The sequence below is a fragment of the Bufo bufo genome, chromosome 4 (genome assembly GCF_905171765.1).
Source record: "Bufo bufo chromosome 4, aBufBuf1.1, whole genome shotgun sequence".
Lineage (NCBI taxonomy): Eukaryota > Metazoa > Chordata > Amphibia > Anura > Bufonidae > Bufo > Bufo bufo.
This window is the reverse complement of record NC_053392.1, coordinates 99,046,498-99,062,228: the sequence shown is the minus strand read 5'-3', so window position 1 is coordinate 99,062,228 and position 15,731 is coordinate 99,046,498. Positions and strand designations below refer to the sequence as shown.

General features: G+C 42.6%; 1 protein-coding gene across 1 annotated transcript in view; it reads left to right on the top strand.

Annotated features, from left to right (window-relative positions):
- Positions 1 to 15,731, top strand: part of TPO (thyroid peroxidase) — a 297,193-nt gene that overhangs the window by 11,137 nt on the left and 270,325 nt on the right.

The window sequence follows — 15,731 nt, the reverse complement described above, 5'->3', positions numbered from 1 at the left end:
TCTCCCTTTTGCCACCCCACTGCCTCTTCCAGCCTCTTGCGGTGCTGCAGATCCCTCCCCTTCTGTTCTGCTGTCCTAGCTTGGCTTTCCACCTTCCCAGGTTGGGTCAGTGACTTCATCGTCACCACCTTTTCTTCCACTTCCTCACTCTGCTCATCGTCCTGACTTGTTGACTTAACCACAACCTCAGTGATTGACAACTGTGTCTCATCCTCTTCATCAACCTCTTGAGACAGTAATTGCCGATGAGTTATTGGCAACTGTGTCTCATCATCATCCACTTTATTAAACAGTAATTGCCGTTCCCCACCGTCATCTTCTTGTGACTGTGGATGCTCAAGAGTTTGGAAATTAGGGCACAAGATCTGTCCGTCTTCAATCGTGCTTGGCGAGTGGGCCAAATCAAAAAATGGCGCTGAAAAGAGCTCCTCGGAATATCCGAGTGTGGGATCACTTGTTTGCCAGACTCTCCATGGTGGGAGGAAGGAGGATCAGGGTGAGGATTGTGTTGAGCAGACTTTTGGCTACTGAGACTGTACTTGGTGGAAGACAGGGTGGTGCTTAACCGACTGGAATCATTATCTGCTGCAATCCAACCGATCACCTGGTGGCACTGGTCCAACTTTGAGAGTGGTGTCCTGCGCCACCCTGCAAACTGGGACATGAAGCTAGGTATCGTGGATGATTGTTTTTCTTGTGCTCTGGCAGCAGGCACAGTTTCACCGCGCCCAGGGCCACGGCCTCTGCATGCACCATCAGCATCATGGCCCCTGCCCCGTCCCTTACTGCTCGCCTTCTTCATATTAAATGTTATATATGATTAAAAGTCTGTCACACGTACAGTAGTGTAGGATTTGGAAGTGTATGCGCAAAAAATGTAAAAAAGGTATTTGGGATGTGGAAATGTCACACAGGAGATATCCTGCAGATAATGTCATTGCTGTTACCAGCGGCTAATAAAAAATTACAGGGAATGTCACAGGTATTTGGGATGAGGAAATGTTATACAAGAGAGGTACCACCGGTAATGTCACTGTCTGCAGCGTCTCCGAAAAAAGTATACTGTATGTCACAGATCCATTTTTTCAGCGCACACGTTACACTGCAGATGCTGCACTGGTCATGTCACTGTCAGAAGACCCCCCATATGTTTTATGGTATTTTCGCCATTTCTACACGGCTCTGACGGTCCCCCACGCACTGTTTACATCTCTGTTTATTTTTGTCTAACTTCCTGCCGCTCTGCACTGTGGGTCCCAGCGCAGCATCACGTGCTTTCAGACGACTCTCATCTCCACCGTGACTCCGCCCCCTCATTGTCATACCGCCACCTGCCGCACATCGCCACGTCCTCCATGCATCCGTCCCCTTGAATCATATTCCGCCTCCTGCCGCACATTTTCCTCCCCCTTAGTAACGCCCCTAAACTCCTCCTGGCTCAGTCCTTTGAAACGTGATTAGGTCTGAGTATTGCTTCTATCTCCAACCTGCCGCCCCATTTGCCTGCATTGGAAGTGTTTACTAAGTTAATTAGCATAGTTCCCTTGCCTCCTTCATTGTGAACAACATGCCCTGCCCGGTGAGCGCTCTGCATAATGCCTGCGGCTGATGGTGACGTCACCGGGCTCCCTGCGAAGCGGAAGAATCGGCTTCGCTCTGCAGAAGGGACCCGGTATGTCACTGAATGTGAGAAAAGACTCACTTCCGTCTGAGAATTTGTGTAATGAATGCGGGGCATCAGAAAGGTAGGACGTCATGTAGGAGATATTTATGTCCTTGTTAAACAATTAAACCAATGTCCCCAACCCCTTTAATACAAGACATTGCTTTACTTGACTGGAATTCACTTCTCTTGGTCCCAGCAAGGTGGCGGCAGTTGGCCAAAATGCTTCTTTTAGTTCCTATCTGACTTCCAGGGGCGTTGCTAGGGTCTGAAAACATCCAGGGCACAAGCCAACTGTGTTGAAATTGCACATTGAAGGCATGCTTAAAGGGGTGTTCTGGTTTACGCAACTGAAGTGCAGTACAACGTTCGGTAACTGTCCAATATCTGTTAGGTTTCATTTCCCCCCTTGTACTTGTTCCGCTGATCCGCTACTTGCGGGCTGCGCGGGCATGAGTTCAGTCACTTCGGCGTGCAATCCCCTCCTGGTGTGCGTGATCCCGCGAGACCTGTGACCTCCCGCGGCGGGTCTCGCGGGATCATGCGCCGCAGGACGGAATTGCACACAGAAGTGACTGAACTCATGCCTGTGCAGCCCTCAAGTAGCGGATCAGCGGAGCAAGTACAAGGGCGGTGGGAGGATGATCTGTGGTGGGTTGCCCAGGTCCAATCAATATTAAAGGGCCCTGGAATAGCCAAATAAATAAAAAAAATGCTACCAGGCCAGCATAACATTCGGGGCACTGGACAAAATATCCGGGGCTCAAGCCCCGAATGTTTTGACCTAACGACGCCCCTGCTGACTCCAGTCTATTTTGTGTCTCAAAAGAGAGTGGTGTCCTTAGGCTGTTATCCCTCACGTAAAGTAAAGTCTTTCACTGTTTCTGGGGACAGAAGAGCTGGTTGCTCTATGTGCTACCTGTCTGGGTTCCTGCTACAGGAGGGGGGAAACTCTCCCCTCACTGCGTCATGCTGGCGGTTGCTCTGTCCAGCTTCAACTAACTACAGCTGTCTTGAAACCCTCCCTTGATGGGAAGTGGAGCAGCCCACATCTGTCCAAAGGGGAGGAAAGAATGGAATGGTTAGTGCCATTTTATCTAAGGCTCTGCCAGAACCATGCCACCTACTGGATACCAGGCAGTGCCGATGGGCACATTGCATATAACAGATAGTGATGAGCGGGAGGTGCCATATTCGATTTCGCGATATTTCGCGAATATTCGCATGAATATTCGTGTTATATTCGTCGAAATCGAATATTCGCAATTATTCCAATTATCGCGAAATAATTTTTTCGCATATTGCGAAAATTTATCTTGATAGTATAAGGCAACGTTCCTATGCTAATGACTATGGCTAGGCTAATATGTGTATTTTACGAAATTTCGTAATATTGCTCTAACTTCGTCTCTTAGAATATTACGAATATTCTAAAAGATGAAGTTAGAGCAATATTAAGAACATTTGCAAAAGTCGAAATTGCGATGCGAGTAATATAACACGAAATAGTCGCATGAAGATTTAAACTTAGCACTGCTATATTCCATATTCTAGCCTAATATGGAATATAGCTGTGCTAAGTTAGCACTGCTATATTCCATATTAGGCTAGAATATGGAATATAGCTGTGTTAAGTTGAAATCTTCATGCGACTATTTCGTGTTATATTACTCGCATCGCAATTTCGACTTTTGCAAATGTTCTTAATATTGCTCTAACTTCGTCTTTTAGAATATTCGTAATATTCTAAAAGACGAAGTTAGAGCAATATTACGAAATTTCGTAAAATACACATAGATTGTATTTAAGCTAATATACTGCTATAGTAATAATTTTTAATAGTGTACATATTTTACAAAACTTAAGTTCAGAAGAGGCAAAAAAAAATTACAGGAAAAAAAAGGGATCATAGCACTATATTAGCTAAATTACAATCTATATGTGTATTTTACGAAATTTCGTAATATTGCTCTAACTTCGTCTTTTAGAATATTCGTAATATTCTAAGAGACGAAGTTAGAGCAATATTAAGAACATTTGAAAAAGTCGAAATTGCGATGCGACTAATATAACACGAAATATTCGCATGAAGATTTCAACTTAGCACTGCTATACTCCATATTCTAGCCTAATATGGAATATAGCAGTGCTAACTTAGCACAGCTATATTCCATATTAGGCTAGAATATGGAGTATAGCAGTGCTAAGTTGAAATCTTCATGCGAATATTTCGTGTTATATTACTCGCATCGCAATTGCGACTATTGCGAAATTTCGTAAAATACACATATAGATTAGATTGTAATTTAGCTAATATGGAATATAGCAGTAAGTTGAAAACGCCACTGACTGGAGCAGCCAGGAAGCCAGGAATCCAAAGGACAGGTAAGAACAACTTTAGGGAAGTGGGAAAGAAAAAAATATAATAAAAAAAAAAAGAAAAAAAACGAATATTCGATTTTGCGAATATATAGAACGATATTCTAAATATTCGCGAAATCTCGAAATTGCGATATTCGAGAAAAAAATTTGCAATTCGAATATTCGCGCTCAACACTAATAACAGAATGAATTAACAATTGCATAGCAAAATAGAGTCACTGAATGAGAGGATCTGGAAATAATTATACAGATGGAATACATCAATAGACATCAGAAACAATAGTCAGGTGACAAAATGGTAGTGCCCCAGTTTGGGGTGCTACACATGCAATAAAAAGTTATATTAATTGCTTATAAAAAAAAACATATGCAGCAATAGCTGCATCCCAATCAGAGCCATGTGTAGCATATTCAATAAGTCAACAACATGAGCACACCCCCATAGGTTCCTAGAACTAGTTCAACATTTGAGGATCATCAGTGCACATGCGCCAAAAGATGTGATGATATAGGCACTACCGATGCACGCATGGTAATCTGAGTTATGTTGGAGGCCTGTTGCGCATGCCTGAGATTTTTGGGTTTTGGATCTTCTAGTGGATCCATTGTTTGTGGTTCCTGAGGGATTGCACCCTGTTGATTTTGAGTGACTGTGCTGCTGTTTTTCTTATTTTTTTTGTGATAGATAGATAGATAAACGAAAAAAACTCCACGGCACCTCCAGGGTGTAAAATCTGAATAATTTCCTTTTATTCACCAGGCAGCGATGTTTCGGTCCACTTGCTGGAACCTTTCTCAAGCATTAACGGAAAGGTTCCAGCAAGTGGACCGAAACGTCGCTGCCTGGTGAATAAAAGGAAACTATTCTGATTTTACGCCCTGGATATGCCGTGGATTTTTTTTCCGTTTATTGATTATTTAGAGGTGGAGCGCCCCCACAGCTGCTGGCACTCCATATCTTCATATTGAAACTGCTGTGCTGCCCAGTGTTATTGTTTGTCTAGATAGATAGATATGAGATAATACAATAAACAAAAAGAAACAGCAGCACAGTCAGTAGTTAAAATGGGTGCAATCCCTCCTGGATTTTAGGCTAAAATCCATAGACAAGATCCAAAAAACAAATAATGAGGCAGCACTCCGATATCAGTGCAGGGCATTTATTTCACCAGTCGCAACGTTTCATCCCAGCTCAATGAGGCCTTTGTCAAGGCTTGACAAAGGCCTCATTGATCTGGGCTGAAACGTTGCGACTGGTGAAATAAACGGGTCTAACACCCTTCACTGATATTGGCGTGCTGCCTCATTACTTGTTTTTTAGATATGAGATAGATAAATAGACAGGTGATAGATAGATAGATAGATAGATAGATAGATAGATAGATAGATAGGAGATAGATAGATAGATAGATAGATAGATAGATAGATAGACAGACAGATAGATAGATAGATAGATAGATAGATAGATAGATAGATAGATAGATAGATATGAGATAGATAATAGATAGATAGATAGATAGATAGGAGATAGATAGATAGATAGATAGATAATAGATAGATAGATACAAAGATAGATAGATAGATAGATAGATAGATAGATAATAGATAGATAGATAGGAGATAGATAGATAGATAGATAGATAGATAGATAGATAGATAGATAGATAGATAGGAGATAGATAGATAGATAATAGATAGATAGATAGATAGATAGATAGATAGATAGATAGATACAAAGATAGATAGATAGGAGATAGATAGATAGATAATAGATAGATGGATAGATAGATAGATAGATAGATAGATAGATAGATAGATAGATAGATAGATAGATAATAGATAGATAGATAGATAGATAACAGATAGATAGATAGATAGATAGATAGATAGATAGATAGATAATGGATAGATAGATAGATAGATAGATAGATAGATAGATAGATAGATAGGAGATAGATAGATAGATAGATAGATAGATAGATAGATAATGGATAGATAGATAGATAGATAGATAGATAGATAGATAGATTGATAGATATTGGGCCACTTTTAGGTTGTTTCTGGCAATAACGGTACAATGTATGTCAATGTAAATGTTCTTCTTAACCTTTGGTGTTTACTTAGCATTAGAGCTTTTAGGATATTTTTGCCTGAAAATAAAAATAATATAAATGTACATTTCGGGTAAAAACTGATACTGCACAACATTTTATGTTGCCTTGCACCATGGAAAATGAAGGCAGATGTGATGTGTGCAGTCAATTAAAATTGAGTCTGGAGACCTCTTGTCAACAGAACACTAGAAGGCAACATATTACCATTATAATCTTTCCCGGTAGCATCTGCTGTCTCTTAGAAATACAATACTCCACACGACAATACTCTCCTTGGTTTCTATTAGGCATACAGGACATACCGTAGCATGTCATCTAATTCAGCCGACTCTTTCCAATGTCCAGTTTTGGAGTGCCAACAACAGGTTAATCTTTGTAGCTTTTTTTGTTTTAATAATGCCATTTATTTTGTGTTCTTAACTGTAATTTGTCATTCGAAAATATGGTGTATTTTAATATTTCATGTCACTATATTTAACAAAATCCTGAACTGCTGCAGTTCTCATTGCTCCAGTTCTGTACAGATCACTGCTCATCTGTCATCTCATTATCATCACAGGCGGAATTACACTGACCGATAACACCTATGCATAGATAGCACAGTAGTATACTTACTTCACCTTCCTGTACAATGTTTAGAAAACTTTCCATAGAAGTCAATGAACATCTCCTGCCTACAGGTTCTCATAGTCCATGTAGCTGCTGTAAAGAAAAACTTTGAATGCTGTTAACAGCAGCTTAAAGGGGTTATCCATTGTAATATAATGATTACCTATGCTCAGGATAGATCATTATCATCTTGCCGATCAGCTGTTACAGGAAGTCGTCGCGCTCACCGGAGCTCAGTATCTCTCCGAGCACAGCGCCATACATAGTATAGTGGCTGTGCTTGGTATTGCAGCCTCATTCTCTTCAACATGACTGAGCTGCAACTAGGACATGTGACCGATGTACGGTGACGTTACATTGTCAGAGAGCGTCGACCTCTTCTAACAGCTGATCAGTGGAGGTCCTGGGTGTCAGTGAGTTTTCAGTTTTTTCCTCCCCACCTTCCAACACCCATAACTAGAGATGAGCGAATTGCAGATGATGAAGTGGACTTCTATCCAAATTTCAGGATAAATTTGATTTGATTTAACCTGAAATAGTGTAAAAAAAAACTAACAAAAAAATACTTCCTGATCCATTTGCCCGCGACGGACCACCTGCCTCCATCTTGATAGAAGATCTCGGCTGAAATCCCGCACGGCGACGTATGGCATGCAAGATTTCGCAGCCAGACCTTCAATCAAGATGGTGGCAGGCAACCCGTCACGAGCAATTGGATAAGGTAAGTACTTATTTTATTTTATTTTTTTAAACACTTTTTTGTAAATCAAATGCAGCAATCGTGTATGAATGCAGCATCGGAGGGGTACAATGACAGGGAGCGGAAGAGAAGTAATTAGTCACAAAGCGGATTTTACAAAACTTATCTCTACCCATAACAGTTTTTACTTTTCTGTTCACACAGCCTTATGAGGGCACAGTTTTTTTGTGGGACAAGTTGTACTTTAATGGCACGTTTTAATCCACTATATCTTCTATTGAAAAATGAGACAAAAAATCTTTGTTGAGTGAAAAAAAGCATTTCCAATATGGCTTTATTGGACTTTGCTAATATGGCGCTCACTATAAGCGAATAATGTTCTGCAGATCAGTACGATTATGTTGACACAATATGTATATACTTTTTAATTATGTTTTACTACTTCTTTTAAGAATAAAAACCTTAAAAAAATAAACATTTTCTTTGCATCACCATATTCTGACACCCAGAACTTTTTTATATTTACATCTATAGAGCTTTGACTCGGATCACTCTTTCAGTCTGTTTACAGGCTGCTTGTCATGCTGTGCCACAGGCACAGATTTTCAGACAGGTCACTATCACAGGGAACTAGGGATGAGCGAAACATCTGTAGTCGATTCGCATAAAACTTTGTTTTCAATACTGTACAGAGTGAGCGATCCATACAGTATTAGAATCTATTGGCTCAGGTGAAATTGATTTAGACTGTAAAAAAAACATTTCCCGAACTCGGGTTCAGTACCAAAATACCACTTGGAACTGAATCCGAGTTCGGGAAATGGTTTTTTACAGTCTAAATCAATTTCTGAAGTAATTATGCAAAGTCTTGCGAGATTTCGCAAAGTAATAACTTTGGCTCATCGGAGCCAATACATTCTAATAATGTACAGAGAGCTCGCTCCGTACAGTATTGAGACATAGTTTTATGCGAATCGACTTCGGATCTTTCATCCGAAGTCGATTAGCTCATCCCTACTGGGAACCTTCATAAGGCCACATGCTGGCATAGAAACTAATTGGAGCCCTGCAATTTCACTGCAGGGTCCCCAGTCAGGTGGAACATCTTCCATCTAACCACTCAGATATCATGGTTAATGCTGATCGTGGCATCTGAGAGGTTAAATGACTGGGATCTGATTTATCTCCAATCTCAGTCATTGCAGCTGGGTACAGGCTATATTACACCACGAGGTCCTGTCTGAAACTTACCTATATGTGGTCTCCAGGGTGAGAAAGCCTTAGGCCGCTTTCACACGGGCGAGAATTCCACGTGGGTGCAATGCGTGAGGTGAACGCATTGCACCCGCACTGAATCCGGACCCATTAATTTCTATGGGGCTGTACACATGAGCGGTGATTTTCACGCATCACTTGTGCGTTGCGTGAAAATCGTAGCATGCTCTATTTTGTGCGTTTTTCACACAACGCAGGCCCCATAGAAGTGAATGGGGCTGTGTGAAAAATCGCAAGCATCCGCAAGCAAGTGCGGATGCGGTGCAATTTTCACGCACGGTTGCCAGGAGACGATCGGGATGGGGACCCGATCATTATTATTTTACCTTATAACATGGTTATAAGGGAAAATAATAGCATTCTTAATACAGAAAGCTTAGTAGAACAGTGATGGAGGGGTTAAAAAAAGATAAAAAATAATTTAACTCACCTTAATCCACTTGTTCGCGCAGTCTTCTTCTTTGAGGAAAAGGACCTGTGGTGACATCACTGCGCAGGATCACCCAGATTGACATGCCTGCATGCAGCCAATCAGCAGCCAGCCAGTCCTGTGATGTCACAGCCCTATAAATGCGGCAGTCATTTTAGATTCTGCCATTTTGCAGCGTTCAGAGTGCAGGGACAGACATGTGAAGGCGCTAGAGACATCAATTGGAAAAACCTCATTGTGGAGAAAAAAAAGACAGAAAAAACGATTTATAAGTGCCTGGAAAGGATAGGGATGAATCATTTCACAGCATCTTAGTGCAGGGAGAGACGACAGAAGGCACTAGGGACATTGATAGGAAAGCGATTTACAAGTGCAGGCAACGATTATTTGGGGATCCAATTAGCCATTAGACAGCTCTGTCATTCCAGATATTTGTTATTGGGCTGCAAGTGCTATGTTGAAAAGCCTTTAGTGGCTTATATCTTAGTATCTTATTCAGTACTACAAGAAAAATATATATACGCATTTCACTTCTGCAGTTATTTCTGGTGAAAGCGTATAGTGGCCTATTTCAGTCCAACAAGAAAAATATATTCTCAGTTCGCTTCTGCAGTTATTTCTGTTGAAAGTGAATAGGGGCATATTACAGTAAAAAAATAAAAATATACACGCACTAAACTAGTGCAGTTATTTGTGGCAAAATTGTTCAGTGGCCTATTTCAGTACAGAAGGAAAAATATATACGCAATTCACTGGTGCATTTATTTCTGCTGAAAGCGTTTACTGGCCTATTTCAGTACAAAAAGAAAAATATATTCTTAGTTCACGTTGGCGGTTATATGTGTTGAAAGCATGGCTGGGAGTCAGCAGGGTGACAGCAGTGGGAGGTTGGGAGCCAAACGTGCCTTACCTACCCAGGAAGTAGTGGTGCGGGGGTTCACGGAAGTAGAGGCGGTAGCAGTCAGTCAGTGCGGCGGTTATCAGTGTTATTTAGTATTTTAGTACAAAAAGAAAAATACATTTTCAGTTCACGTCGGCAGCGGTTATATGTCTTGAAAGCGTTTAGTGGCCTATTTCAGTACAAAAAGAAAAATGCATTCTCAGTTCACGTCGGTGGTTATATGTGTTGAAAGCATGGCTGGGAGTCAGCAGGGTGGCAGCAGTGGGAGGTCGGGAGCCAAACGTGCCCGGGGTAGAGCACCTGCTTCGCAGCAGCCTACCTACCTGGGAAGTAGTGGTGCAGGGGTTCACGGAAGTAGAGGCGGTAGCAGTCAGTCAGTGCAGCGGTTATTTTAAGTGTTATTTTGTATTTCAGTACAAAAAGAAAAATACATTCTCAGTTCACGTCGGCGGTTATATGTGTTAAAAGCGTTTAGTGGCCTATTTCAGTACAAAAAGAAAAATATATTCTCAGTTCACGTCGGCGGTTATATGTGTTGAAAGCATAGCTGGGAGTCAGCAGGATGGCAGCAGTGGGAGGTCGGGAGCCAAACGTGCCCGGGGTAGAGCACCTGCTTCGCAGCAGCCTACCTACCCAGGAAGTAGTGGTGCAGGGGTTCACGGAAGTAGCGGCGGTAGCAGTCAGTCAGTGCAGCAGTTATATGTGGTAAAATCTTTATTGAAGTATTTCGGTCGAAAAACTGAATTTATTCAGCGGTCAGCGCTGCGGTTATATGCGGTAAAATCTCCATGATGTCTCCATGATAAATCTGCAGCGTGGGGGCCCCGTGTGGCTTCTACACACTTTCAAAATCATCCTTCAGTGGAGCGAATAAATGCCGGATGACCGGGACGCTCCATGACCTTCCCAGGAGCTGCTGTCGGGAGCAGCGGTTCATTTCTGAGACATCCGTATAGTGCGGGGGGAATCCGAACACTCTCTCCATCTCCGTGCTCCGTTATATGTGGTAAAATATTTATTGTCGTATTTCGGTCGCAGTTATCTGTGGTAAAAACTTTTGGGACGTATTTCGGTGGAAAAACAAATTTTATTCAGAGTTCAGCGCTGCAGTTATATGTGGTAAAATCTTTTATGACGTATTTTTGTGGAAAAACAAATCATATTTAGCGTTCAGCGATGTACTTATATGCGGCAAAATCTTTTGTTACTTATTTTGGTGGAAAAACATTTTATTCAGTGTTCCACGCTGTAGTAATATGTGGTAAAATCTTTATTGAAGTATGTCGGTCGAAAAACAAAACTAATTCAGTGGTCAGCGCTGCGGTTATATGCGTTAAAATCTTTATTGAAGTATTTCGGTCAAAAAACTAAATTTATTCTGCGGTCAGTGCTGCGGTTATATGCAGTGAAATCTTTATTAACATATCTTGATGAACTTTGCGACTCTTCCGGGCTCAAAGCTATATTGACGCTTTCTCTTGTCATTGTCTGTAGCTACTAGATGCCTGTTCATGCCAGGCAGGTTGCCCCAGAAGTACCTTGGTCGATCGACACTCCTTCATTGTGCCATTCTGTGGTCTCCTGATTCTGCTGCCACCTCCACACTCTGTCATTGTGCCACTCTGTGACCTACTGATTCTGCTGCTGCCACCTTCAGATTTTGTCATTGTGCCGCTCTGTGGTCTCCTCCTGATGCTGCTGCTGCCACTTCTAGACTCGGTCATTGTACCACTCTGTGGCCTACTCATACTGCTGCCACCTCCAGACTCGGTCATTGTGCTGCCCAAACGCCCCTTGAGAAAGCGGAGCGAAACGTACGTCGGGGTGCGCTCACAGCTGACCAGAGGTTGGATCCCCACACTGTACCATTGCCCAGGTATCTTCTGTTCTTTTTTCTTCTTTAGTTGCCTGTCGTTTGTATACCCACTATTGGTTGCCTGCTGGGACCTGGTGTGGACTGCCTATATACAGGGCACTTAGGAATATCAGATAGGCTTCCAGGGCATTATTGGTACACATATACACTCACCTAAAGAATTATTAGGAACACCATACTAATACGGTGTTGGACCCCTTTTGTCTTCAGAACTGCCTTAATTCTACGTGGCATTGATTCAACAAGGTGCTGATAGCATTCTTTAGAAATGTTGGCCCATATTGATAGGATAGCATCTTGCAGTTGATGGAGATTTGAGGGATGCACATCCAGGGCACGATGCTCCCGTTCCACCACATCCCAAAGATGCTCTATTGGGTTGAGATCTGGTGACTGTGGGGGCCATTTTAGTACAGTGAACTCATTGTCATGTTCAAGAAACCAATTTGAAATGATTCGAGCTTTGTGACATGGTGCATTATCCTGCTGGAAGTAGCCATCAGAGGATGGATACATGTTCTCATTCTGTTTACGCCAAATTCGGACTCTACCATTTGAATGTCTCAACAGAAATCGAGATTCATCAGACCAGGCAACATTTTTCCAGTCTTCAACAGTCCAATTTTGGTGAGCTCGTGCAAATTGTAGCCTCTTTTTCCTATTTGTAGTGGAGATGAGTGGGACCCGGTGCGGTCTTCTGCTGTTGTAGCCCATCCGCCTCAAGGTTGTGCGTGTTGTGGCTTCACAAATGCTTTGCTGCATACCTCGGTTGTAACGAGTGGTTATTTCAGTCAACGTTGCTCTTCTATCAGCTTGAATCAGTCGGCCCATTCTCCTCTGACCTCTAGCATCCACAAGGCATTTTTGCCCACAGGACTGCCGCATACTGGATGTTTTTCCCTTTTCACACCATTCTTTGTAAACCCTAGAAATGGTTGTGCGTGAAAATCCCAGTAACTGAGCAGATTGTGAAATACTCAGATCGGCCCGTCTGGCACCAACAACCATGCCACGCTCAAAATTGCTTAAATCACCTTTCTTTCCCATTCTGACTATCAGTTTGGAGTTCAGGAGATTGTCTTGACCAGGACCACACCCCTAAATGCATTGAAGCAACTGCCATGTGATTGGTTGAATAGATAATTGCATTAATGAGAAATAGAACAGGTGTTCCTAATAATTCTTTAGGTGAGTGTATATATATATTTTTTCTTTTTTCTGGCACTGCTGCAACTGTTTTTGTGCCGAGTTTATTTTGGATGTTGGGATCCTATACCATGCTGGTCAGCATGTGAGCTACCATTCACAACACTACCTGCATTGCTGCTTTACATTTTAGATCATTGTCCTTTATCATGTATTCTTGTAATTATTTGTATTTAATTATTTAATAAAGCTTCATATTTTGTGTATGTATGTGTGTCCCTACGGGATTTCTTTTTGGGTTTCTATATGATGTCATACATCTTACCAACAATTGGTTGGTTCAATAGGTTGTACTCATGCTGCTGCCACCTCCAAACTTTGTCATTTTGCCACTCTGTGGCCTACTGATGCTGCTGCCACCTCCAGACTCGGTCATTGTGCCGCTCTGTGGTCTCCTCCTGATGCTACTGCTTTTTCTGTCACCTCCAGACTCGGTCATTGTGCCACTAGGTGCCCTACTCTTGCTGCTGACACCTCCAGACTCGGTGATTGTGCCACTCTGTGGCCGACTCATGCGGTTGCCACCTCCAGACTTGGTCATTGTGCCGCTCTGTGGTCTCCTCCTGATGCTGCTGCACCCTCCAGACTTGGTCATTGTGCCACTCTGTGGCCTTCTCATGCTGCTGCCACCTCCAGACTCTGTCATTGTGCTGCTCTGTGGTCTCCTCCTGATGCCTCTGCTGCCACCTCTAGACTCGGTCATTGTGCCGCACTGTGGCCTACTCATGCTGCTGCCACCTCCGGACTCGGTCATTATGCCACTCTGTGGCCCACTCATGCTGCTGCCACCTCCAGACTCGGTCATTGTGTCACTCGGTGGCCTCCTCAAACTGCTGCCACCTCCAGACTCGGTCATTGTGCCGCTCTGTGGCCTACTCATGCTGCTGCCACCTCCGGACTCGGTCATTATGCCACTCTGCGGCCTAATCATGCTGCTGCCACCTCCAGACTCGGTCATTGTGTCACTCTGTGGCCTACTCATGCTGCTGCCACCTCCAGGCTCGGTCATTGTGCCACTCGTGGCCTCCTCATACTGTTTACACCACCAGACCCTGTCATTGGGCCACTCTGTGGTCTCCTCATGCTGCTTCCACCTCACCACTCTGTCATAGGTCCACTCTGTGGACTTCTCATGCTGTTCTCACTCTCCCCACTTCATGACTGGTCCACTATTTTGCCTTTCGGCCTGGCTGACATCATCATTTATTTGACGCTTTAAGACCTGTATGGTTCCATCAGATTTGGCTTATGAATGGTAGCCAAAAGCAGGAGTGGGTAGAAAAAACAAAAGATATGTAAATATTCGGTTCACGTGTCATCTCTGTTTTAGATCCACTCCTGTTTTTTATGGCATTAGCAATAGTGATGAGCGAGCATCGCTATGCTTGGCAGATCCGAGTGCTCAGCCGAATACTTCAGGTGCTCGAGTACAATTTAATACAATGAAAGACAATGGGAGACCCGAGCATCAAACCAGGCACCCCCAGAGAATGTCTGGTTCACAAAAAAATAGTTAGAAATTAATGGAAACCCCATCAAAATGGTTTGGAAACAGAATTAAGAGGATGGCTGGATGCATCTTGGACTCCTATTATCTACAACATACAATAGACAACCACACAAAGGCTATATGCCAAAAGCCAGGTATATGCAAACCACCAATCTATCCATGAGACAGATGACAGGCTTAGTCAGCATACCTTACAATGGCAACTTTGTGCACTATGAGACATTACAAACCAGTTCTCATCTGACTAAGAGCCAGTAAGCCTCAAAGTTACTTCAAATATGTTGGATGGCTTGGGTGGACCTGCGCACCTAGATCAATATCATTAGGGAGACAAAAAGTTTTCTGATTGTCCTAACATAATATTCAATAACCTTTCTATACAGTTCTGTCATGTAAAAACTAATTTGCATAAACATGGGCTTATGGGAAAGACATGCAAATGAGCAGAAGCTGCCTTGTTTTTCAGCTGTCATAAGACCATGAAAACCAGTGCAATCAGAAAACTTTTTGTCGCCCTAATGATATTGATCTAGGTGTGCAGGTCCACCCAAGCCATCCAACAGAAAGGGTTATTGGTTCTCAGTCAGATGAGAGCTGGTTTGGAATATCTCATAGTGCATAAGGCTGCTATTGTAAGGTATGTTGGCTGTTATCTGTCTTATTGATAGATTGGTGGCTTGCACATACCTGGCTTCTGGCACCTTTGTGTGGTTGTCTATTGTATGTCATATGTAATAGGAGTCTAAGATGCATCCAGCTATCTTAATTAACAATGCAAATGGTTGCTGACCGAATGAAGGTGGATGCTCAACAAACAGGATCTGTTTTTTGAGGAGTTATTGTTCTGATGGATCAGAGGAAGGGCAAAATAATCAGTGATGTCAACACAAACTTACTGCTGACACCCTCTCCACTCTGTCGGGGGACTCCACTTGTATAAGCGTTTAATAGAACAGGTTCTGTAGACATCTATGTGGAATCAACTGATGAGGGTGTAAAAGGAGTACGCTTATTCTTGACGCTAACATCTACCTGTAAGGACTCATGCACACGACCGTAGTTATG